Source organism: Globicephala melas, chromosome 10 (genome assembly GCF_963455315.2).
Source record: "Globicephala melas chromosome 10, mGloMel1.2, whole genome shotgun sequence".
In the NCBI taxonomy this organism is placed as follows: Eukaryota; Metazoa; Chordata; class Mammalia; order Artiodactyla; family Delphinidae; genus Globicephala; species Globicephala melas.
This window is the reverse complement of record NC_083323.1, coordinates 92,318,929-92,339,442: the sequence shown is the minus strand read 5'-3', so window position 1 is coordinate 92,339,442 and position 20,514 is coordinate 92,318,929. Positions and strand designations below refer to the sequence as shown.

General features: G+C 41.6%; 1 long non-coding RNA gene across 2 annotated transcripts in view; it reads left to right on the top strand.

Moving 5' to 3' along the window:
- The first annotated feature begins 10,705 nt into the window (after positions 1 to 10,705).
- The window catches only part of LOC132597917 (uncharacterized), a 56,055-nt gene continuing 46,246 nt past the window's right edge, over positions 10,706 to 20,514 (top strand). For both annotated transcript variants that reach the window (XR_009565424.2, XR_009565423.2), the window contains exons 1-2: positions 10,706 to 10,933; positions 16,745 to 17,997. This is a non-coding gene — a long non-coding RNA (uncharacterized lncRNA). The remainder of the gene's footprint in view (positions 10,934 to 16,744; positions 17,998 to 20,514) is intronic.

The following is a 20,514-nucleotide window of genomic DNA, read 5'->3' as shown; positions in this document are numbered from 1 at the left end:
CTTCCTGCTGTTTGGGCAGACAGAAGTTGAACTCTAACCAAAGTATGTGGAATGGTAAAGAAGTCTTCTACCTTCATTTATTCAAGTTTTGAAAATTACTGTTTTAGGGTTTTTTTTTAACAGTAGATTCCATATTTTGGAATGTGTTTTGGTGGATGTGATTTAAATTAATGATATTTCAACTAGTCCAATCATCTTACCAGTGCAGAAATCTCATCTATAATTGATTCCTGCCTACCTCCCTCCCTTTCCCCCTCTGATAGACATGTTTAATATATGTGTTCAGAGCAGGGCAAGAAGAATGAATAGAAATTCAAGTGGTTCATATGTCCAGGGCGGGATGGCAGGGCAAGAGCCATGCAGACACAGCATAATATAGATCAAAGCACAGTGTCTGGTACATGTTAGAGTTTACCGAATAAATTTTTGTCTAAAAACAAGAAAGAAAGGACTAAATACATCCTCAGTAGTTTTGCTCTCTGCTTTTCAAGGAAGCCTTTTTCACCACTGAATAATTTTGTCAGAAAAAGCTTTCCTTCTTTATTGAACTGATTTCTGTGTTTCTGTTTTTTCACTAGCTGGCTTATGTTCTGCCCTCTCTTCCTCTCAAAATTCTTTTCATCCTTTAAGAACCATCTCAACAGTCAGTTTATTTGCCTTTCCCATCCCATAGTTCTCTTTCTCTGTTGGCCAGGGAAGTGACGGAAATAATCCTTAGAAGATGCTCCAGAGAGCAAAAGTCTTGGACTTGCTTGGTTGCCTTTTTGAATCTCTTTTACTTGGGTTTAATTTTGTAGAGACAAAGGCCCAAAGGAAACCCAGCTGACATGTTCCCTAACTGGGCATCCTGCACTGGGGCCAGTGCACACCACACCTGTAATCCTGCAGCCCAATTACAATATATCTTTTGGGGGTAGTGCAGATTTTTACTCCCATGTGTACCAGAAAGGCTAAGTCACTGATTTGCCTAGGCCTTTAAGGATGCTGTCGTAATTTAGGGGTTAGTGAAACGTCACAAGGTGTGAGCAAAGCCATGAAACTCTGAGACTGTCTCTAGCTGTCCCAAAGCGGAAGGGAAACGGGCACACTATGTGGTTTATGGCAGTATCAGAGGTTGTGAAGAGGACTGTCAACTGTGATTCCACATCTGGCTTGAGCATCTTTCTCCCATGACTCTTCAACGTGACCTTTCTCTTTCAAGTTAATCTCCTCAGTGGCTTGTATTCCCTTAGTTGAGTTTATGTCCATTGGCTACTTCTAAGCCCAAGTTTGTAGCCCACTTTTGATCGTATAAATTTCAGTTTCTGTTCCCAGTAGCCCTTGTTTGTTTACTAGGTCACAAAGTTTTAAAACTAAATAAAACATCTTCAAGTGTATGAGGCTGACGTTCCTTGGCTATAGGTTGGTGATAACGGCAGCAAAGTGGAATCAAATTTTAAAGCTTGCTTTGAGGTATTGAACAATTGTATTTGTAGTGATTTTACAACCTTTGTGGGTGTTTATTTTGCAGTTATCGTTTGATGCCATAGGTTGGTCACTTATATTTTTTCTATGGATTTCTCCTCTAAGCTTGGTGTCTCGGCTCAGCACAGGAGTATTGCTTTTTGAAACGGGGCAATGTTGCTTTGATTCTTGTCCTGTAATCCATTATAGGCTGTGAACAGATAAAGCCAGGGCATGCCACACCTACACACTAAGGAGGCAGCACCTGTTTAGGGAGGTCTACAGAGACAGAGACGCTCTCTCCCTCTCCCTAGCCCCAAACATAGCCGAGCAGTGTTTTCCTTCCTCTCAATATAATACCAAGCTCCCAGTGTATCAGCCCTAATTAATAAGATGTTGGAAGTCCGAATCGTGCATGTCTCATAAACTCCTCTGAGTTTGGACTTTGCCATAACTGATCAGGGGGCAACTCATCAAAGTATAGCAGAGAGGAAGGCAAGCCCAGACCAGGGCAAAGCCAGGGAAAGAGAGCTCAACTGAGCACCATTTAAATTATTTGTCACGTGGCCTGGAGAAGAACCTGCAGAAATACGAGCAATTAAGCTCTTGAAGGTTTCAGTTTTCCATTTTGGTCTCTCCTCCCTTGTCTCAGTTCTTATCAGCATGAGAAAGAACTTGATCCGTATGCTGATGACTCTCCAGTTAACATCTTCATTCCAGATGTCACATTGCCTTCCTGACTCGCCCATTGGATGACTAAGGGATAACTCAGATTTAATGCGATCAACCCACGATGCCGGGCTCCTTCTCCCATGTTTGTGTTTTTGGCAGTCTTCCCCCATCTCAGTCAACGCTAACTCCAGCCTGCTGGCTGCTGAGTTCTAGCACCTTGGAGTCATCCCTGAAATCTTTCTCTCATATTGGTTATAGCTGCTGTCTCAGTAGCTCGACAGTCAAAGCACATCCACAGTCTGATCACTTGTGTTGCTGCCACCCGTATTCAAGCTGCCATGATTTCTCCCTTGGATTATTGACATAACCTTCCGACCTAGTCCCCTACTTCTACTCATCTCTCTACACCCTCTTCATGGCACGAGGGGGTTAAATGTTCCTTTTTGAATTGTCAGACTAGGCCATTCCCCTACTCAAACTTTACACCTGGGACCTAAAGGGCCCTACATGACCTGTGCCCTTTCTTCCCTGACTTCACCTTCACGTGTTCTCCCCTCGCGTACTCTGCTCCAGCCACTCAGGCTGCCGTGCTCTGTGATCGTGTGACCCACGCTCTTGCCTCAAGGTCTTTTCTTGTGTTTTCCCCTCTTCCTCCAGAAATCTGAGTGGCTTTTTCCTTCATTCCCTTCAGATCTTCCTCCCAGGTCACTTTCTCACTGAGGTCATCTCTGGTCATCTTCAAGAAATCATGCCCCCACTGAATACTGCCCGTCCTGCTTCCTTATTTTGTTTTTATCTCGGGACGTATCACCATCTGGCCGCTATCTTCACACTGTTAGAGTTGGTTAGTGCTGAGTAGCAACCAGGGACATCAGTCATTTATTTTTCGTGCTAGTGAGTCGGCTGAGGATTAGGTAATCCAGGCTGGGTTTGGCTTTGGGCTCTGCTTCCAGCTGTAGGTCTGGTCTGTCCTTCTTCTGGCAGGTAGGACTCAGGTGGCTTCCTTGTGATTCCATTCTGGAGTCTATGTGGAAAGGGCAGCAAGGACCCAGGGAAGGCTCTTCTCGTGGTGATGGCAGAGGTGCAAGACTATAACCCTGGTCTGCAAGCACATTTTAAAGACATTGTCAGCCTTCTCTGAGATAATAGCGTGTCTACTGTCAAACATCTTTGGTGATGCGTTGATGGTCTCTCTCTTGTTTTGAGATGAAATGTTTATATTAGCCAGATAGGACCCCCTCCCATGGCTCACTCCATCACTTCTTTTCTTCAAATATCACCTTTTCAGAGGGACTTTCTCTGACGACTCTTTCAAACATAGCGTACCTTACTCTGTGTACTCTGCTGTATTTTATTTTATTTTTTAAATTTATTTTAAACATTTTTTAATCAATTAATTTATTTTTGGCTCTGTTGGGTCTTCTTTGCTGTGTGCAGGCTTTCTCTAGTTGTGGAGAGCGGGGGCTACTCTTCCTTAGAGTGCACAGCCTTCTCATTGCGGTGGCTTCTCTTTGTTGCGGAGCACGGGCTCTAGGCATACGGGCTCAGTAGTTGCGGCACATGGGCTCCAGAGTGCAGGCTCAGTAGTTGTGGGGCATGGGCTTAGTTACTCTGTGGCATGTGGGATCCTCCCGGACAAGGGCTTGAACCCATGTCCCCGGCATTGGCAGGCAGATTCTCAACACCAGGGAAGCCCCTTCTATCTTTTATTTATTTATTTATTTTTATTTTTTATTAAAAATTTTTTGTTTTTAACATCTTTATTGGAGTATAATTGCTTTACAATGGTGTGTTAGTTTCTGCTTTAAAACAAGGTGAATCAGCTATACATATATATATATCCCCATATCTCCTCCCTCTTGCGTCTCCCCCTGCTATATTTTAAAATAGCATTTCTCTGTACTCTACATTTTAAAAACTTTTTATTGAAATATAGTTGATTTACAATGTTGTGTTAGTTTCAGGTATACAGCAAAGTGATTCAGATATATATGCATGTATATATGTGTATATATATATATATATATATATATATATATATATATATATATATAAAATTGTTTAGATTCTTTTCCACTCTAGGTTATTATAGGACATTGAGTAGAGTTCCCTGTGCTATGCAGTAGGTCCTTGTTGGTTAGTTATTTTATATATAGTAGTGTGTAAATGTTAATCCCAAACTCTTAAGTTATCCCTTCCCCCTTTCCCCTTGGGTAACCATAAGTTTGTTTTCTAACTACATAACATTATAGTAAATATTTATTTCTTGTTTCTTTATGTCTCTCCTACAAGAATATAAGCTTCATGAGGGGAGAGACTTTGTCTCGTGCACGGATGAATTTTCAGCACCTTGAGCGGTGCTTGAAGGCTAGAGGTTTTCAATAAATAATGCTGAATGAATTAGGAAAAACAGTTATGAAAGAGGTCTAAGTCTGCATTCCAGACTTCTCCACGGAGGAGAGTTACTTGCCCCTGAATTATGTGATGTCACTCTACAGTGTCCGTTTATTCAGGGTCGAGCTCTTTTTGACACAACCTCAATATTTTTGACATTCTTGTTTTTTTTTATTTGCTCATAAAACACTGTCTGTGGCCCTGCCAAAGCATCTCTAAATTTTTCCTGATACTTCATGCGAAGTTTTGATTATTTCTGAAGCTATTCTCTGAGCCCCTAATATATCTGTCCCTCCAGTCTGCAGATACTTTCAAGGTGGTAGAGTTGAGCTAACGAGGAAGTAGCTAAGCAGTAGGCTTTGCTTCAACCTTGTGCACTGACTGCTTTTGATTCTTATCCTTGAATCTGGTATCAAAACAAAAATCTTTAACACGGGAAGATATTCTAGTCCTCAAGCTATCTATTATTGTCACAGATAATGAACAAGGCAGCTTTTAAAAACACCCAAACAACATTCTCTAACCTGTCTCTCCAGGCACCCACCTTCTCCTACAATGAGAATGTTATGATTGGATTCATTCCAAGTAACCTTACTTTTATATAACTTAGAACTGTAATGCTTTTTTAAAATCTCACATATTTGTATAGTGTTTGTTCCTTTCTGGAGAACTTTCACATCGTGTATTTTTTCCTTACACATCAACGTAGGTATGGCTGCTCCCATTCGACACAGGACAAATCAGATACGGAAGAGTTCATTGACATCCTCAAGTCACTTGGCTAACTAGTGACTGCATCAGTACACAATCTATCTCCAGGCTTCTGTGCTATACAGATTTCGAATGTTGAAATATGAAGGTCACTTCATCTGATTCCCAGTATAGACTTCCTGTTTTCTAGATTTGAAAACGTATCAGTAAGCTTAAAAAGGAAACATCAAAGGAACGGAAGTGTGTTTGGCAAAGCTGTGAGGCTGGGGTAATCTACGTACTGTATTCTCCCCGCTGTCCCATCACTACATTTATGAGGATAAAACCAGTTGTGTTTAATGGAAATGGGTGGGCATGAAAGGGCAGCATGAAATGTGAGGGAGATGTGTGTAAGGGGAGGGGGGCTTCATCCAAGAGTGTACATAAGGTGAGAACCTGTGTATTAAGGCTCTAGGGCTTTCTTCGCCAACCCTGTCTTTCTCATCCCAACTCACAGAGGCTTAGCCATGTCCATTACTTGAGCCAATCCTGACCAGGTGTCAGCAGCCTCAGGCCACCAGGTGACGTGTTCTAGCATTTGCTGTCATGGATCCGGTGTCTGATATGAGCTATGGGCAACTATATGCCCATCAAGTCCTTGCCTTCTTTGGCCTTCTTTGACTGTAGCGATCACTTCATGTGATTGGATTTCTGTTTGGAGCTGTGGCCTGAATACCTGATCATCTATCTAGGACCCCAATGACCCCCATCTAGCTCCCACCAGCTCATACCCAGAGGGGGTGGCTGGGTTTTGCTTTCTGAAGATTCAGACACTGGTTGGGAACATGAAGGTATCACTTGGTGGTAATATTGCTACAACTGCCTGCCTGACTTCAAGCATGTCCTGTAGGGTCCAATGCTAAAACTCCAATGCCTTCCATCCTACCTGGAATGGGGTAGACAGTCAATGAATAAGTGAATGAATAAACAGAAACACTTCCTGACTTCCTATATCCACTCACTGGGGAGAGCCTTTTAGATAGGACATCTGTCTGGATATAACCTGAATTACATCATCTTTTTGGACTATGAGTCTTGGGCTCTCTACCATTTGCAGCTAATTCAGTCTTCCTGCTTCCAGATTCATGGACAAGCATGTGCCTTACAAGGGTCTCCCATTCACTTGCCCCTTTATCCAAGTCAGCTACCCTACCACCACTACTTGACAGTGAGTAGAAAGACAGCCCCCTTCCTCTTTTGGGGACTGTGAAAGCCATTTCAGAAACCAACAAGTGTGCCCTCACTAAATGGACTCTAAAAATGCTTTTTGAGGAGCAGCAAGGAGAAATCCCTGGCCCATGCTCAGGATTTTGAAGGCAGAATTAGATTTGGCCGTAGGAAAAATTCAATGCCATTTAACAGAGATTTATTTAATTTTAAAGTACTTTTATATGCCTAGAACAACAGGAATGAAAAAGGGGAGTCAGGCATGTACTCTGCTCTCTAGAGAATGACAATCCAGTGCCTGAGGAAGACCCAGTGATAATTGAGGTAGGCACAGTAATTCCAGCATCGGGCAGATTTAGCAAATGTTATAGCAGGGCAAGGGTGGAACCCCTGGGGAGGGCTCAGCAGTTATCATATATTTCTGGGAGACCGAGGGAGGGAGAAGTCCTAGAGTACTATAGCTTGTCCTTGGTGTCTTCCCGTTTCCTTTTTGGGATCCTCTATTCTAAATGAAATGAAATGATTTGAATTAAATTCAAAATTTTGGTTAGTTAATATTTTCCAGTGATCAAAAACCAAAAAGGTTTCATGAGACACACACTTCAAAGTCTTACTCTTACCATGATCCCTTTCGGCCCATCCCCCCACTCCTATTCCCTGTAGGTAAGCTTTTGTATTGGTTTCTAGTGAATTCTTCCAGGGCTACTTTATGTAAACAAAACAGGTAAGAATGCACATTCATATTCCATCCGTTTTCTCACACAAAAGTCTACATTATGTCTGGTTTCCATCTTGCTTTTTTTCTTTACGATCTATCCCAGAGATGATTCTATATCAATAAATAAGGAACTTCTTCTTTTTTTAAATAAATCCATAGAAAGCCTTGCTGTTTATTGAACCAACTCCTTTGGGGCGTTTCCAACTGTTCGCCATCAAAAATATTGTTGCACCATTTATGTACATCATTTCATTTGTGTGCAGGTATATCTGTAGGGTAAATACCCAGAAGCAGGACTGCTCAGTGATCCGCTCTCTTCTCTTTTTCTCTTTCGTTCAAGCTCATCACTATTCCCAGTCTCAGAGATACTTGCTTTGTCATAGAGACTCTCAAGGACCAAAGGACTAGATCTCTTCTGGTTGAATTCCAGTCCTATGAGGAGATAGAAGGTGAGATCTTAAGACACTTGCTACATTTTAAGACCTAAGAAGCCACTTAGTTCTACATGACCCACTTATTGGATTGACTCTATCATCAAATCCTGATTTCCAATTCCATTAATATTTGTTTCGGCCTAGTCAGTGGCTTATTCTGCCCTCATTCACCTGTGCAGCCAACAAATGTTTATTGGGCACTTACTAGACCTTAAGCTCTGATAGACACTGGAGTTAGAATTGGTCCCTGATCTCTAGCTCACAATCTAGACAGAGATGTAACTATCTAAGTACACATTCAGTACGGCAGATATTTCTATAAACCTAGATGTAGGTTGAACTTTGTCTCCAGCCTCCCCACCTTCTCTGTCTATGCTCTTGGCAACCTATCAGGATCCCTCACTGCCACTTGTCATGTGCTTCTCATAAGGCATGGAAATTTGGGTCAGAAAATTTGAATTTGGGTTTAATCTATGTTACTTATTAGCTTGTAGTTTTTCAGAAAATCGAAATCTCCATTCGAAATGTATGTGAGCATCAAATGATAGAAAAGCTTGAAATGCTTTTCAACTTATTGTTTACATTTTTCTCTCCTAGAAAACAGCACTGTGAATAAGAACAGTTAAGGGTTGTGGGAATAATTTTAGTACTTGCCTCTGGACCGTCAGAACCTCTCAAGTCCCTCTCCTTTTCTGGGTAGATTTGTCCAGGTGACAGGCAGTCAAAGGAAGACATTAAAGTTTTCTTGTAACAGCTGTCAGTGCAATTTCTCATGTGGGCTTGGCACCGACTTTGGCCCACCTGTACTTGTCACTGTCAGTGTCACTTCATCACCACTGAGCCACAGAGCAGACCATCCTGCCCTGACCAAGGAGGGGGAGGGCTTTTTGAGATGATGTCCCCGGGAACCGTACCAGAAACTATGAGAGTTGTACCCAAAGTATTCCTGCATACGGATGGCACGTCAGTGTCAACACAGGGTCAGAATCGTGCATCTCTATCAGCCAACGTGTGGTCAGGAAAAGAAAACCCAGGCCAGGGGGTCCCTCAGAAGAGTTATAATATGGGGAGCGCATCTCAAAGGCACTGGAGGAGCTGAAAAGTGAACCTGGGGATAGAGAGACAACCCAGAACTCAGCAACATTCACAGCGGGCCGCCAGCCCTCGGGTGGGAGGAAACAAGAGAGCAGGAGGTATTATCAGCGCCCAAGAGACGGACCTGATGGTCTGTCTTGGATCACAGAGCAGCCTCAGCTCACTGATGGGAATTAGAGAAATTCTGTCTTCTTCCTCCCCCCTCTCCTCTCCCTGCTAGTCCCTTCTGTGAGCTGAACCTAGTGAGAAGACTATTGGCAAGGGAGCCTAGGAAATAGATTTTGCTGGACAAAGTCAGGGGATGAATCCGAGAGCAAACAGGCAAATGACCAGCACAGACTCTGCTCTCTTAGAAAGTGTTCCCTTTAAGTGGGGAAGGTTGCTTCCAACTTTCCTTTGGTTCCTGAAGCCATATTCTTTTGTCCTGAGGCCTATCGGGTTTTACGTTCTTTGTTTTTCTTTCTTCCAGCAGGCCCACCAAGCCCAGACCAGAGAGAGCTTCCGGGAGTCCCAGCTGGGACCATCAATCCACATTACCCTGCCTGTTCTCTTTGATTCCTACAGTTGTCTAGCTAGCCCTTTCCTCAGTGGCTTGGTTGGATGCACAGGTAGGAAAGGGGAGGTCCGGGATCAACACGTCACCTCCTAGAATCATCGAGAAGCCAGAGAATTCTGAGAAGGAGCAAGATGATTGCTGAGGTTTCACCGTGGTTATTACCCACCACAACTCCAGTGGTTACAGGGAAAGAGTCTCTAAATCGCTTTACTGTCAGCCACAGTCTTCTAGTCTTGATTAGAATGATGGCATTTTAGAGCTAGAAAAGTTGTTAGAAATAACCAGTCTCAACATTTTCTTCTTCATTGTATAAACAGTGGAAATGAGGTCCGGCGAGGTTAAGTGACACTATCCAGGTCACATAACAGCTTAGTGGTGTGAGCTGATTTTAAAACATCCCTTTTCCATCTCCCCATGTCAATTTCACTTAAGTTCTGTACCGATTCACCATCTTTTAAAAAAATTAATTAATTAATTTTTGGCTGTTTTGGTTCTTTGTTGCTGTGCGCGGGCTTTCTCTAGTTGCTGCCAGCAGGGGCTTCTCTTCGGTGCGGTGCGGTGGCTTCTCTTGTTGTGGAGCACAGACTCTAGGCGCATGGGCTTCGGTAGTTGTGGCTCGCGGGCTCTAGAGCGCAGGCTCAGTAGTTGCGGTGCACGGGCTTAGCTGCTCCGCGGCACGTGGGATCTTCCCAGACCAGGGCTCGAACCCGTGTCCCCTGCATTGGCAGGCAGATTCTTAACCACTGCGCCACCAGGGAAGCCCATCGATTCATCATCTTAATACATTCTTCCAAAAAGATTTAAGCACTTCCACTCCTACTACTTCAGAATTTCTCAGTGTAGAGATCAGTTTCGGTGGTCGCAGATCACTTTCAGCAGATTTTTATTTTCCCCTGCTGCCTCCATCTCACTTGATACAAATGATTCTGAGCTGAGGAGTATCTCAAATGAGCTCAGGTTTGAATTGGCCGGTGGCTTATGTTATCAGAGGGAGGGCTTGTGTGGCTTTCCCTTCTCCAACGTTGTTTGTGGTTCGAGCATACGAGGGCTCTTTCTGTGAGAAGTTCTGCAGTTTTATTGCCAGTAAAGAAAAATGGAAAACCGATACTATCGTTTTCACTGTAGGTTTTATTTCCCTGGTGCTACCTGAAGAAATTGGTTCAGTGAAGAAGCCAGCTGTGAGCATGGAAATCTGCAGAGCGCAGGTCCATGGGAGCCCCAGAGAGGGTGTGGAGTCATGGGGGAGGAAGGTCTGATCTTTGATGGGACGGCTGATCCCACAAGGCTTCTCCCCAGCTTCAGTCAGTGGCTTGAAGCGGCAGTTTAGTTTTTATCTGAGTGGGGAAGGAGAAAAAGACAAAGAAGCCAAGAGAAAAAAGATAAACTAAAGAAGGGGGGTGGGCACAACAGAAACAGAGCACAAAGGAAAAATAGAAGGAAATGCTCCCACAGGAGCAAAGAGCCATGGGAGAATAAGAATCAAAGAAGGGGGCCACATGTCACCCAAAAGTGCATTGAATGGAAATGTGACTTTTTTTTTTTGGTCTGCAGCACTAAGCTGAATTAGCTATTTTTATCAGTGTGAGGTAATCAGACTCAGGCCATGTTTCTTTGACTGCAGAGAAATCAGAGCGATCCAAAGACTAGGTCAGTCTGGTTTGCAGCTGCAGGGACTAACGCGCTGAGATCTTACATGGGTTGGAGGTAAGAATGGGGTCGGGGGAGGAAGGGGGAGCACTGTCTTAATCCACTGGGGATGGGGGCTCGCACATACCAGGTCCTCTGTGTGCACTGCTTGAATGTTCATTCCTCCTTTGGCTACTTGTTCTGATGCAGTCACGGTGATGCCAACTTAGCACAGAGATTAATTTGTACGTTTTTTTTCAATTGTTGTGAGTCAATATTTGGCTAGAAATTGGGCATCCTGAAGTTTGGAAGGTAGAGGAGTGAGTGGGAGGGGAAACCTCCTGGGGTTAACACAGAGGTAGGAAGGTGTTTGTTCTTCTGGGCGGTAGTGAAGGAGAAGGAATCTTCTAGAGTGGGCAGGTGCTAGAGGGCTGTATAAAGTGGAAAACAACTGCGCTTTAATCAGCTGGAAGGAGAGAAGGATAACTGTTTTGAGACCCTCAAAGTACTTTGCAATTACACTGGTTGGTGAGGCCATCAGTCACGATGCTCCAGCTGGACTGTTTCCCGGAACTTAGAATCGTTCGCAGATGAAAAAAGCAGTTGGTAGGATCGTCTCTGGAGAATATTCCTACCTATCATCATTAAAGGAGAAATAATGAGAGAGCAGGAGATTAACTAGTTAGTTGGGGAATCAAGGAGAAGGTGGGAATTGACACCTCGGGGCCTAATCTTGAAAATTGTTCTGGCACAGACGGCAGCTTGCTGAACAGAAGAGGAATGGGATGTGGAATGCCAAAAAACAGAAGAGAAAAAAGAAAAAAAAGATCAAAAATGCTAATCAAAATATAATATATAGACCTAGAGATTTTCACACTAAGTGAAGAAAGCCAGAGACAAATAGCGCGTGATATCGCTTATGTGTGGAATCTAAAAGAAAAAAAAAAACAAATGAATTTATTTACAGAATAGAAAGAGACTCACAGACATAGAAAACAAACTTATGGTTACCAGAGGGGAAAGGAGAGGGGGAGGGATAAATTAGGAGGTTGGGATGAACATAAACACGCTATTATATATAAAATAGATAAACAACAAGTACCTACTGTATAGCACAGGCAGCTACACTCAAGATCTTGTAAAAACCTATAATGGAAAAGAATCTGAAAAAGAATATATATATCATTAAAAAGTTATATATATATACATTTATATGTGTATATATGTATATAACAGAATCACTTTGCTGTACACTTGAAATGAACACGACATTGTAAGTCAATTATATTTCAATAAAAAATTTTAAAAATATGTAATAAATATAAAGTGCTAAACTATTTTAAATAACAATAACAGCTTTGGCATGACATCTTTATTCAGTCATAGATGACATTGATTAAAAATACGCCCATTCTTCAAGCCGTTTCAGCACAGGAGCCAGAGAGAGAAACCCAAGAGTTAAACTGGTGATGGTTGCAGCTAGATTCCTCATCTCTCCATGCTGTGTGGGATGCCAGTCCTGATGACAGCGACAATAGCTAAACACGGCTCTGAATTATAATTGTCATAAGGCTCTTTCCCGAGTTCATCTACCTTACTTAACATTTTAAGTCTCTCCTGCTTAATGAAATGTCATCTTTTCAAAGCCGGTGACCAGATAATTGTTTAAAGTGAATCAGAATGTGAAAGGTGAAGGTTTTCATAACTCGAAGCTTAATTCATTGTGATACTGAGAATCGTGCCTCACACTAACTTAAAGGATGTCATATTTCAGGACGTGTGACCTTTCACCACCCCACGCTTCACCAATTACAGTATTTCCCTTTCTCCAGAGTAGCTGGGGAGAGTGGTTTCAATTTCCAATATTCTGATTAACTGGGTATTGACACATAATCCAATTATCAGAGAATGAAAATTCATCTTCTCTGAATGATGGCTTTACCTTTGTAACCTTTCTGTTTGTTCTACTCTCTCTTTAGGTTAATCTTCTTGAAGACCAACTCATTTCTCCCCAGCTCAAAACGTTCAGTAACTGAACTTCCCTGGTGGTCCAGTGGTTAAGACCCTGTACTTGTCCTGCAGGGGGCATGGGTTCAATCCCTAGTCGGGGAACTAAGATCCCACAAGCTTCGCGGCCAAAGGAAAAAACCCTCCAATAACCTCCCGTAACCCATGGGATGAAACTTCCATTCAAAGTTTTTCATGATCGCTTCCAGTGTATCCTATTTTTACCCCAATTTCTGTACTCTCTGTGCATCTCACACTCTTCATAAACACCCTGACCTTTCTCCATGCTTGGTGTTCCCTCCACAGAAGGTTGTTTCTGCATGTTCAAATCCTACCTATTCTTGAAGACGCGGGTCAGTTCCCTCCTCTTTGGAAAGTCTTCCTCAAACTCTCCCTCCCCCCACCTCCTGGTTTTACTAATATCTTCTCCTTCTGAAATCTCATATTCTTTCTTTTTAATTCTCTGTAACATTTTCTTTTAAAAAAATTATTGAAATATAGTTGATTTCCAATGTTGTGTTAATTTCTGGTGTATAGCAAAGTGATTCAGTTGTGTATATATATATATATATATTCTTTTTTCATATTCTTTTTCATTATAAGTTATCACAAGATATTGAATATAGTTCCCTATGCTATACAGTAGGACCTTGTTGTTTATCTATTTTATATATAGTAGTGTGTATCTGCTAATTCCAAATTCCTAATTTATCCCCCTACCCCTTTGGTAACCATAAGGTTGTTTTCTAGGTCTGTGAGTCTGTTTCTGTTTTGTAAATAAGTTCATTTTTGTCATATTTTAGATTTCACATATAAGGGATGTCTTATATTTGTCTCTTTGTCTGACTTACTTCACTTAGTATGTTAATCTCTAGGTCCATCTATGTTGCTGCAAATGGCAGTATTTCATTCTTTTTTTGTGACCGAGTAATATTCCATTCTGTATATGTACCACATCTTTATCTACTCATCTGTTGATGGACATTGAGGTTGCTTCCATGTCTTGGCAATTGTAAATAGTGCTACTATGAATATTGGGGTGCATGCATCTTTTCAAATTAGAGTTTCCTCTGGATGTATAGCCAGAAGTGGGATTGCTGGATCATATGGTAGTTCTAATTTTAGTTTTTTAAGGAACCTCCATACTGTTCTCCCTAGTGGCTGCACCAATTTACATTCCCACCAGCAGTGTAGGAGGGTTCTCTTTTCTCTACACCCTCTCCAGCTTTTGTTGTTTATAGATTTTTTTGATAATGGCCATTCTGACTGGTATGAGATGATACCTCATGGTAATTTTGATTTGCTTTTCTCTGATAATTAGTGCTATTGAGCATCTATCGTGTGTCTATAGGCCATTTGTATGTCTTCTTCGGAGAAATGTCTTTTCAGGTGTTCTGCCCATGAAATCTCATATTCATCTCTGCCTCTTTTGGGAAATGACTTTCCCCTTTAAGCCATTATCATTTACAACTACTTTATCTTACCAATCAGTCACAGTTTTCCTGAATGTATAATTTGTGACAGATACATCTCTGTCAGTCCCCTAGGTGCCACCACATGTCTTGCACACAGTAGGTGTTCATTAAATAAATGAACCAACAGAACCGTAATTTCATCACTAGGATGGGTCAGAAGGTGGTTTTCTCTTTCTTAGATGATTCATAGAATACTTCAGGATATCACAGTGCTTGTGATTTATTACGATTAATGTCAGCCATCATTAGAGAGGCTGCAAATAAGTCTGGGTATTTGAATTTTCTGGTTTGGATTTCTGAACAAAACTGAGGGTGAGTACGTTTAGCAACCAGGGGACTGACAGAACCTAAAGGAAAAATGCAAGCGTTCATTGACTTCACATAAAACACGGTAAAGGGTTCAGGGAATTAGGAGAAAATTAAATCCATCTAGATGTGGAGTGATTTTGTCTGAGAGAATCTAATTAGTCATGTCAGAGTGTGATCAGAACCTCAGTGTTAATACTACCAGCATCCCCACTCTCTGAGAAAAAGGACTTCAGGAGATGTAGCCATCCCAAGGGACAGGACCAGGCACTAGGCAGGAGGTAGACAGCTTCCTTCTTCATCACCAGAACCACAACTCGGATTGAAAATTCACTGTGGTTTCCTGCCCCAAGGGCTGCAGGACATGGCATTTGTTTCAAGGCTGGCACAGTCACTGCCCCTGATACCATGCCTGCGGGCCGACAGGAGTTCGTGCAGAGCCGTGCATATCCGGATAAAAATAGGAAAGAGGCCAGTGACCAAGCGTGGGTGAGAGGGCAGTGTCCGTGATGCCAGGCCACGCTGGGAGCAGGCTCAGGTCAAGTGATCTGAGGAAGAAAGAAAAGGGGATGTAGGAGCTCATGGTAGGATACGGTCAGGGTAGCAGTGTGTCGGCTGCCAAATAAGCTAACGTAGATATCAGGAAAAAATAGAAGACCAGTCCAGGCTAAGAATCAGCACCTTTGAAATCTGAAGAGGTTGAAGGGACAAAGCAAGATGGATCGCCAATATGGAGCTACCGGGAGCATTTTGCAGCTTTCTCTCCAGAAAACAGCTGCAGGGTCCCAGCATCCAGCAAAGAAGTGAGATGCCAGGGGAATTTGCTATTCCAGCCCCAGCTACATTGATGTGCCCTCTCACTCTAGTGAAACCCACTGAGAGGTCTCCTGTCTCGAGGGTTGGCGGACATTGCTCACTGAAGGCTGGTGGCAGGAAACGTGGCAGTGATCATCGGAGGCGATTATCCAGGCAGAATAATTTTCTCAACACACGGGCAAATAGTTGTTTGGAAATGGACCCTCCCTGGAGCATTACGCTGATCAGGACATCTACTAGGGATTCTCTTTCCTAGACTTTTATCTGATTTCTCCTCGAGGTTATGGGAACCCAGAGTCCACTAAAATCCTCTCCAAGAGCTCCCTGTCTTGGTCTTTGACACCGATGCTTAACTGCGGATCTTCCCACAGCTGGCTGTATTGTCCTCGTAACAGCTGGCAGCAGTGGGAGCCAGGTTCACATGCCCTCTTAGAGCAGCCCAAGCCCATCCTAGAGTAACTTCCAGGTGGACAGCTAAGTGCAGTTCTTTGTGTAATGGAACTGTCTAAATTATAGACTCGATAATGTTAAAGGTAGAAGAAGACAACTCTGTGTTTCACACAGAGAGAAACAAGTTCAGAGTAGTTAAGTAACTGGCCCAAGGTCACAGAGTCAGAACCAAGAGAACCCAGATCTTCTGAATTCCTGTCTATTAAATCATATCCACATGGCCATCAGGGACCACACCCATTCCAAGTCAAGCTTTTAGGTTCCCATCTGATTAGTGAACAGGAAATTCTGGTCCATTGTCCATGCAGTGGAAATTGATTCTTAAAATGATTATCATGAGAATACGTAAGAATGGGTCAAGATGTGTGAGCGATTTATCAAAATTGCTCTGAGCCCTCGCTTTCTTATTTGGAAAATGAAGACTTATCACCCCCCCTCCAAGGATGACTGTAGAGATTAAATGGATAAAAATGTAAGTATAACATTAACTAGGTGCATGGTAAGTCCTTGCTTCATCAAAAGAAAGATTCAAGAATGTTTCGTTTTGGTGCTCTTTCATTACATTAAGTTTCTTGGAGTTTAGTTAACTCCTGCAGGGTTTTTTGTGTGTTTGTTTGTTTTGTTTTGTTTTTTGCAATGTTCTGCCGACCAGAAAGAAGCACAGCACGTGAGTTATATGTACTTACATGACCAAGAAACAAAGATATCGAAGTGTCAGTTCCAGCTCTGCTACCTACAAATTGGATAATCCTGTGTAAACCATTTAGAGTTTATGGGTATCAGTTTCTTCTCTGAAATTCAATAATAGACTGTGTTTTCTGTATCTACTTCATAGGATTCCTGTGAAGATCAGATGAAGTCACAAATGAGCAAGTGTTTTTACCATTAACTCAGTGGCCATGTATCGAGTGTGTCAGTTTCCAGCCATCATTTAATCTCCACCATAATGCCGGGCGGCAGACATAGCTTGCTCCATTTGAAAACCTGAGCTCAGAGAGACATTCAGTGACTTTCTAAAGCTTCGCAGTTACTGAGCAGGAGAGCCAGGACTCAAAACCAAGCCTCTCAACTACAAGTGCCTTTCTCACTAGTATGTGGAATCAAATAAAACTGCTATTTTTGTAGGTCAAAAAAAAAATCGAATGTCAGCAGTTTTACGTGGTTTAACCTGATATAACACCTCTGTATAAAGAACTATTGAAATTCAAGAGAACAGAACTATTGAGTAGTAGCTTAGGCTCTGATTAGCACCATTCAAAAAAGTGTGACTTTATACCACGTAGAGGATCAGAAAGGGGTCATCAATTTCACATTTCATCCAAATGGGAAACGTGGCAGCACCCTGCTCTGGTTGGGCGTATTCACACATGCATAGGAGACAAGCTCTATCAGCAGCGCCGTCCTTAAACTGGGGTCCTGATAGACTATGTGATGTGCAATATCTACCTATTGTCATAGAAAAGTGTAAACTCATGATGAACCTGAATCCAGGTGCAGACTGAGATACTAAATCATTTATTTAGTAATGTAAAGTGCACGCCATTAGCAGATATGCCTTTATGAGATTGAGATTTTTTTTGACTATTCTTTTTTTATTGAAATAGAGTTGACTTACAATATTATATTAGTTTCAGGTGTACAGCAGAGTGATTTTAATAGTGAATTATATAGATTATACGCCATATAAAGTTGTTATAAAATATTAGCTATATTCTCTGGATTGTACGTTACATCCTTGTCACTTATTTATTTATTTATTTTTAGAGTCTTTGTTGAATTTGTTACCATATTGCTTCTGTTTTATGTTTTGATTTTTTGGCCTCGAGACATATGGGATCTTAGCTCCCCAACCAGGGATTGAACCCGCACCCCTGCATTGGAAGGCGAAGTCTTCACTACTGGACTGCCAGGACAGTCCCACTTATTCATTTTATACCTAGTCGTTTGTACCTCCTCACCTTTCTTGCCAAGTCCTGTTGACTCTTACTCTAAGATCTCTCCAGCATCTGTTTACTTCTCACCATCCTTGTGGCCTCCATGGTGGCCTAGGCCATCAGCATCTCTCACCTGGATGACTACAATAGCCTTGTAAGTGATGAGATTATTTTTTAATATGAACTTAGATTGGTCTATTCATGAAAATTGCTGTAGTTTGGCGGGAGATCTACAACTATTGGCTGATAAGGTCCTGTTAATCCTATGAGGGATGTTGGTTTGAGTTTCTCTTCACTCATGCAGGAAAAGACTGTGAATGGGTTCTGGGATGAGCTTGACCTAGTATTACTTGTACTGGAGACGTGGGGTCCTCCATATGGTGTCACACAAGGTTGGACAGCTGACCTCTGGGGAGATGTACACAGAGTATCACGATTGCTTTGATCACAAGGCCGGATTATACCCCACAGATAAGGGTGGGGGTTTTTCCCTGAAGATAATAAGTGTTCCTACCATTGGTTATCCTGGGGGACTGGAAAGAGGAGGGCTTTGGATTAAGAAGGGGAAATCTTCTCTCTGTAGGTTGAAGGGCAGCTAGGGGCCAGGATTGCAAGTTAGGAAGAAGTTTGGACATTCCTGTAGGATTGAATTCGGCTAGCTATTTCTAGATAGTGGCCTTGACGCGTAGCATTTAGAGAATTTCCTCCTGGAGCTGCATACCTTTTATACCAAGTCTTCAGAACAATTTCACTAATTGTTACAGATCAGCTTCCAGGTAAAAGCAACAAGTTGGCCACATATATTTATTTTCACTTCCCCACAAAACCCCACTAAAATGATAGAAAAAGAAATTTAAAAAACAGTCTTTATTCATGAAGACAAAGAATAGGAGAGGACAAAATGACAATTAAATTTTGGAGGCTGGGAACCAGGTGGATAAGCGATAACCGACTTAGCAATCCTGAGAATGTGTGGGAAATGAATGGAAAAAACTGAAAAGTAATTGAAGTTACGTGGAAGAACTCCAGAATTTGTGTCACTATGGAAGCGAGTATGAAGATGGGACTGATACCAGGGAGGTTGGTTGAAAGTTTGTTTAAGAAGGAAGCAGTTATAGGCCCAAATCCTTCCTCCCATGCAGTGTGGCTGGGCTGCTGCCTCTTCCCGACACTGGTAGAGGTGAGAGAAGGTAAAAAGTCACTAAAGTGAGACGATAGTAAGTACGATTGAGAATGGAAGTATTATAGTGAAAGTATCCGTGGGAGGGAGCATCAGACAAGCGAACTCTCTCCACAGTAAACCTACTCACTAGTTCAGAACCGTCAGTCGGCATTTTCAACCAACACTTGCACGTATAAACAGATCACCAAGATGACCATGCATGTCAGAGGGAAGTCTGAAACATGAAAGCAATAGATAGGAACAAATACACAGAGAAAATTGAAACAACTTGGAGGAGACAGAGATTACACAGGCACAGGAACACTTAACATATTTGCTATTCTCTATGACTCAGCCATAAAAAAGAATGAAATATTGCTATTTATAGCAACATGCATGGGCTTGGAGGGTATTACCCTAAGTGAAATAAGTCAGACAGAGAAAGACATATACTGTATAATATCACTTATATGTGAAATCTAAAAAATACAACAAACTAGTGAACAGAAAAGAAGCAGACAAAAAAAAAAAAAAAGCAGACTCACAGATAGAAAGAACAAACTAGTGGTTACCAGTGAGAAGAGGGAAGGGAGGAGAGACTACAGGGGTAGGAGATTAAGAGGTACAAACTATCAGGTATGAAATAAGCTACAAAGATATATTGTACAACATGGGGAATATAGCAAACATTTTCTAATAACTATAAATGGAGTATAAACTTTAAAAATTGGGAATCACTGTATTGTCCACCTATAATTTATATAATATTATACATCAACTATACTTAAATTAAAAAAATTGTAAGTCAGACAGAGAAAGACAAATATCATATGATATTGCTTACATGTGGAATCTAAAAAAAAGTGGTACAAGTGAACTTATTTACGAAACAGAAATAGAGTCACAGATGTAGATAAAAAACTTATGGTTACTAGGGGGGAAAGGGGTGGGAGAGGGATAAATTGGCAGACGGGGATTGACATATATACACTACTATATATAAACTAGATAACTAATAAGAACCTAATGTATAGCGCAGGGAACTCTACTCAATACTCTGTAATGGCCTATATGGGCAAAGAATCTAAAAAAGAGTGGATATATGTATACATATAACTGATTCACTTTGCTGTACAGCAGAGACTAACACAACATTGTAAATCAACTAAATTTTAAAAATTTAAAAAAAGAAAATGAAAAAGAAAAAAATTGCTATTCTCAGAGACATGCGAGGATAATATATCTACAGACCAAGGATACAATATTGTAGAAAACAATACAGAAAACAAATAAAAAAGCTCTTGGAAATTAAAAATGACAGCAGAAATTAAAAACTTGGAAGAGTTGGAAGATAAGATTGAGAACATCTCCAGGAAATAGAACAAGAAGGCAAGAGATGCAGAATAGGAAAGAAAAGAGCAGAAAATGATATAATCAGGATATAGGAGCTTCAGGAAAAAAAGAACAAAACCATTTAAGGGAAAATATTTATTAAAGAAACAATTAAAA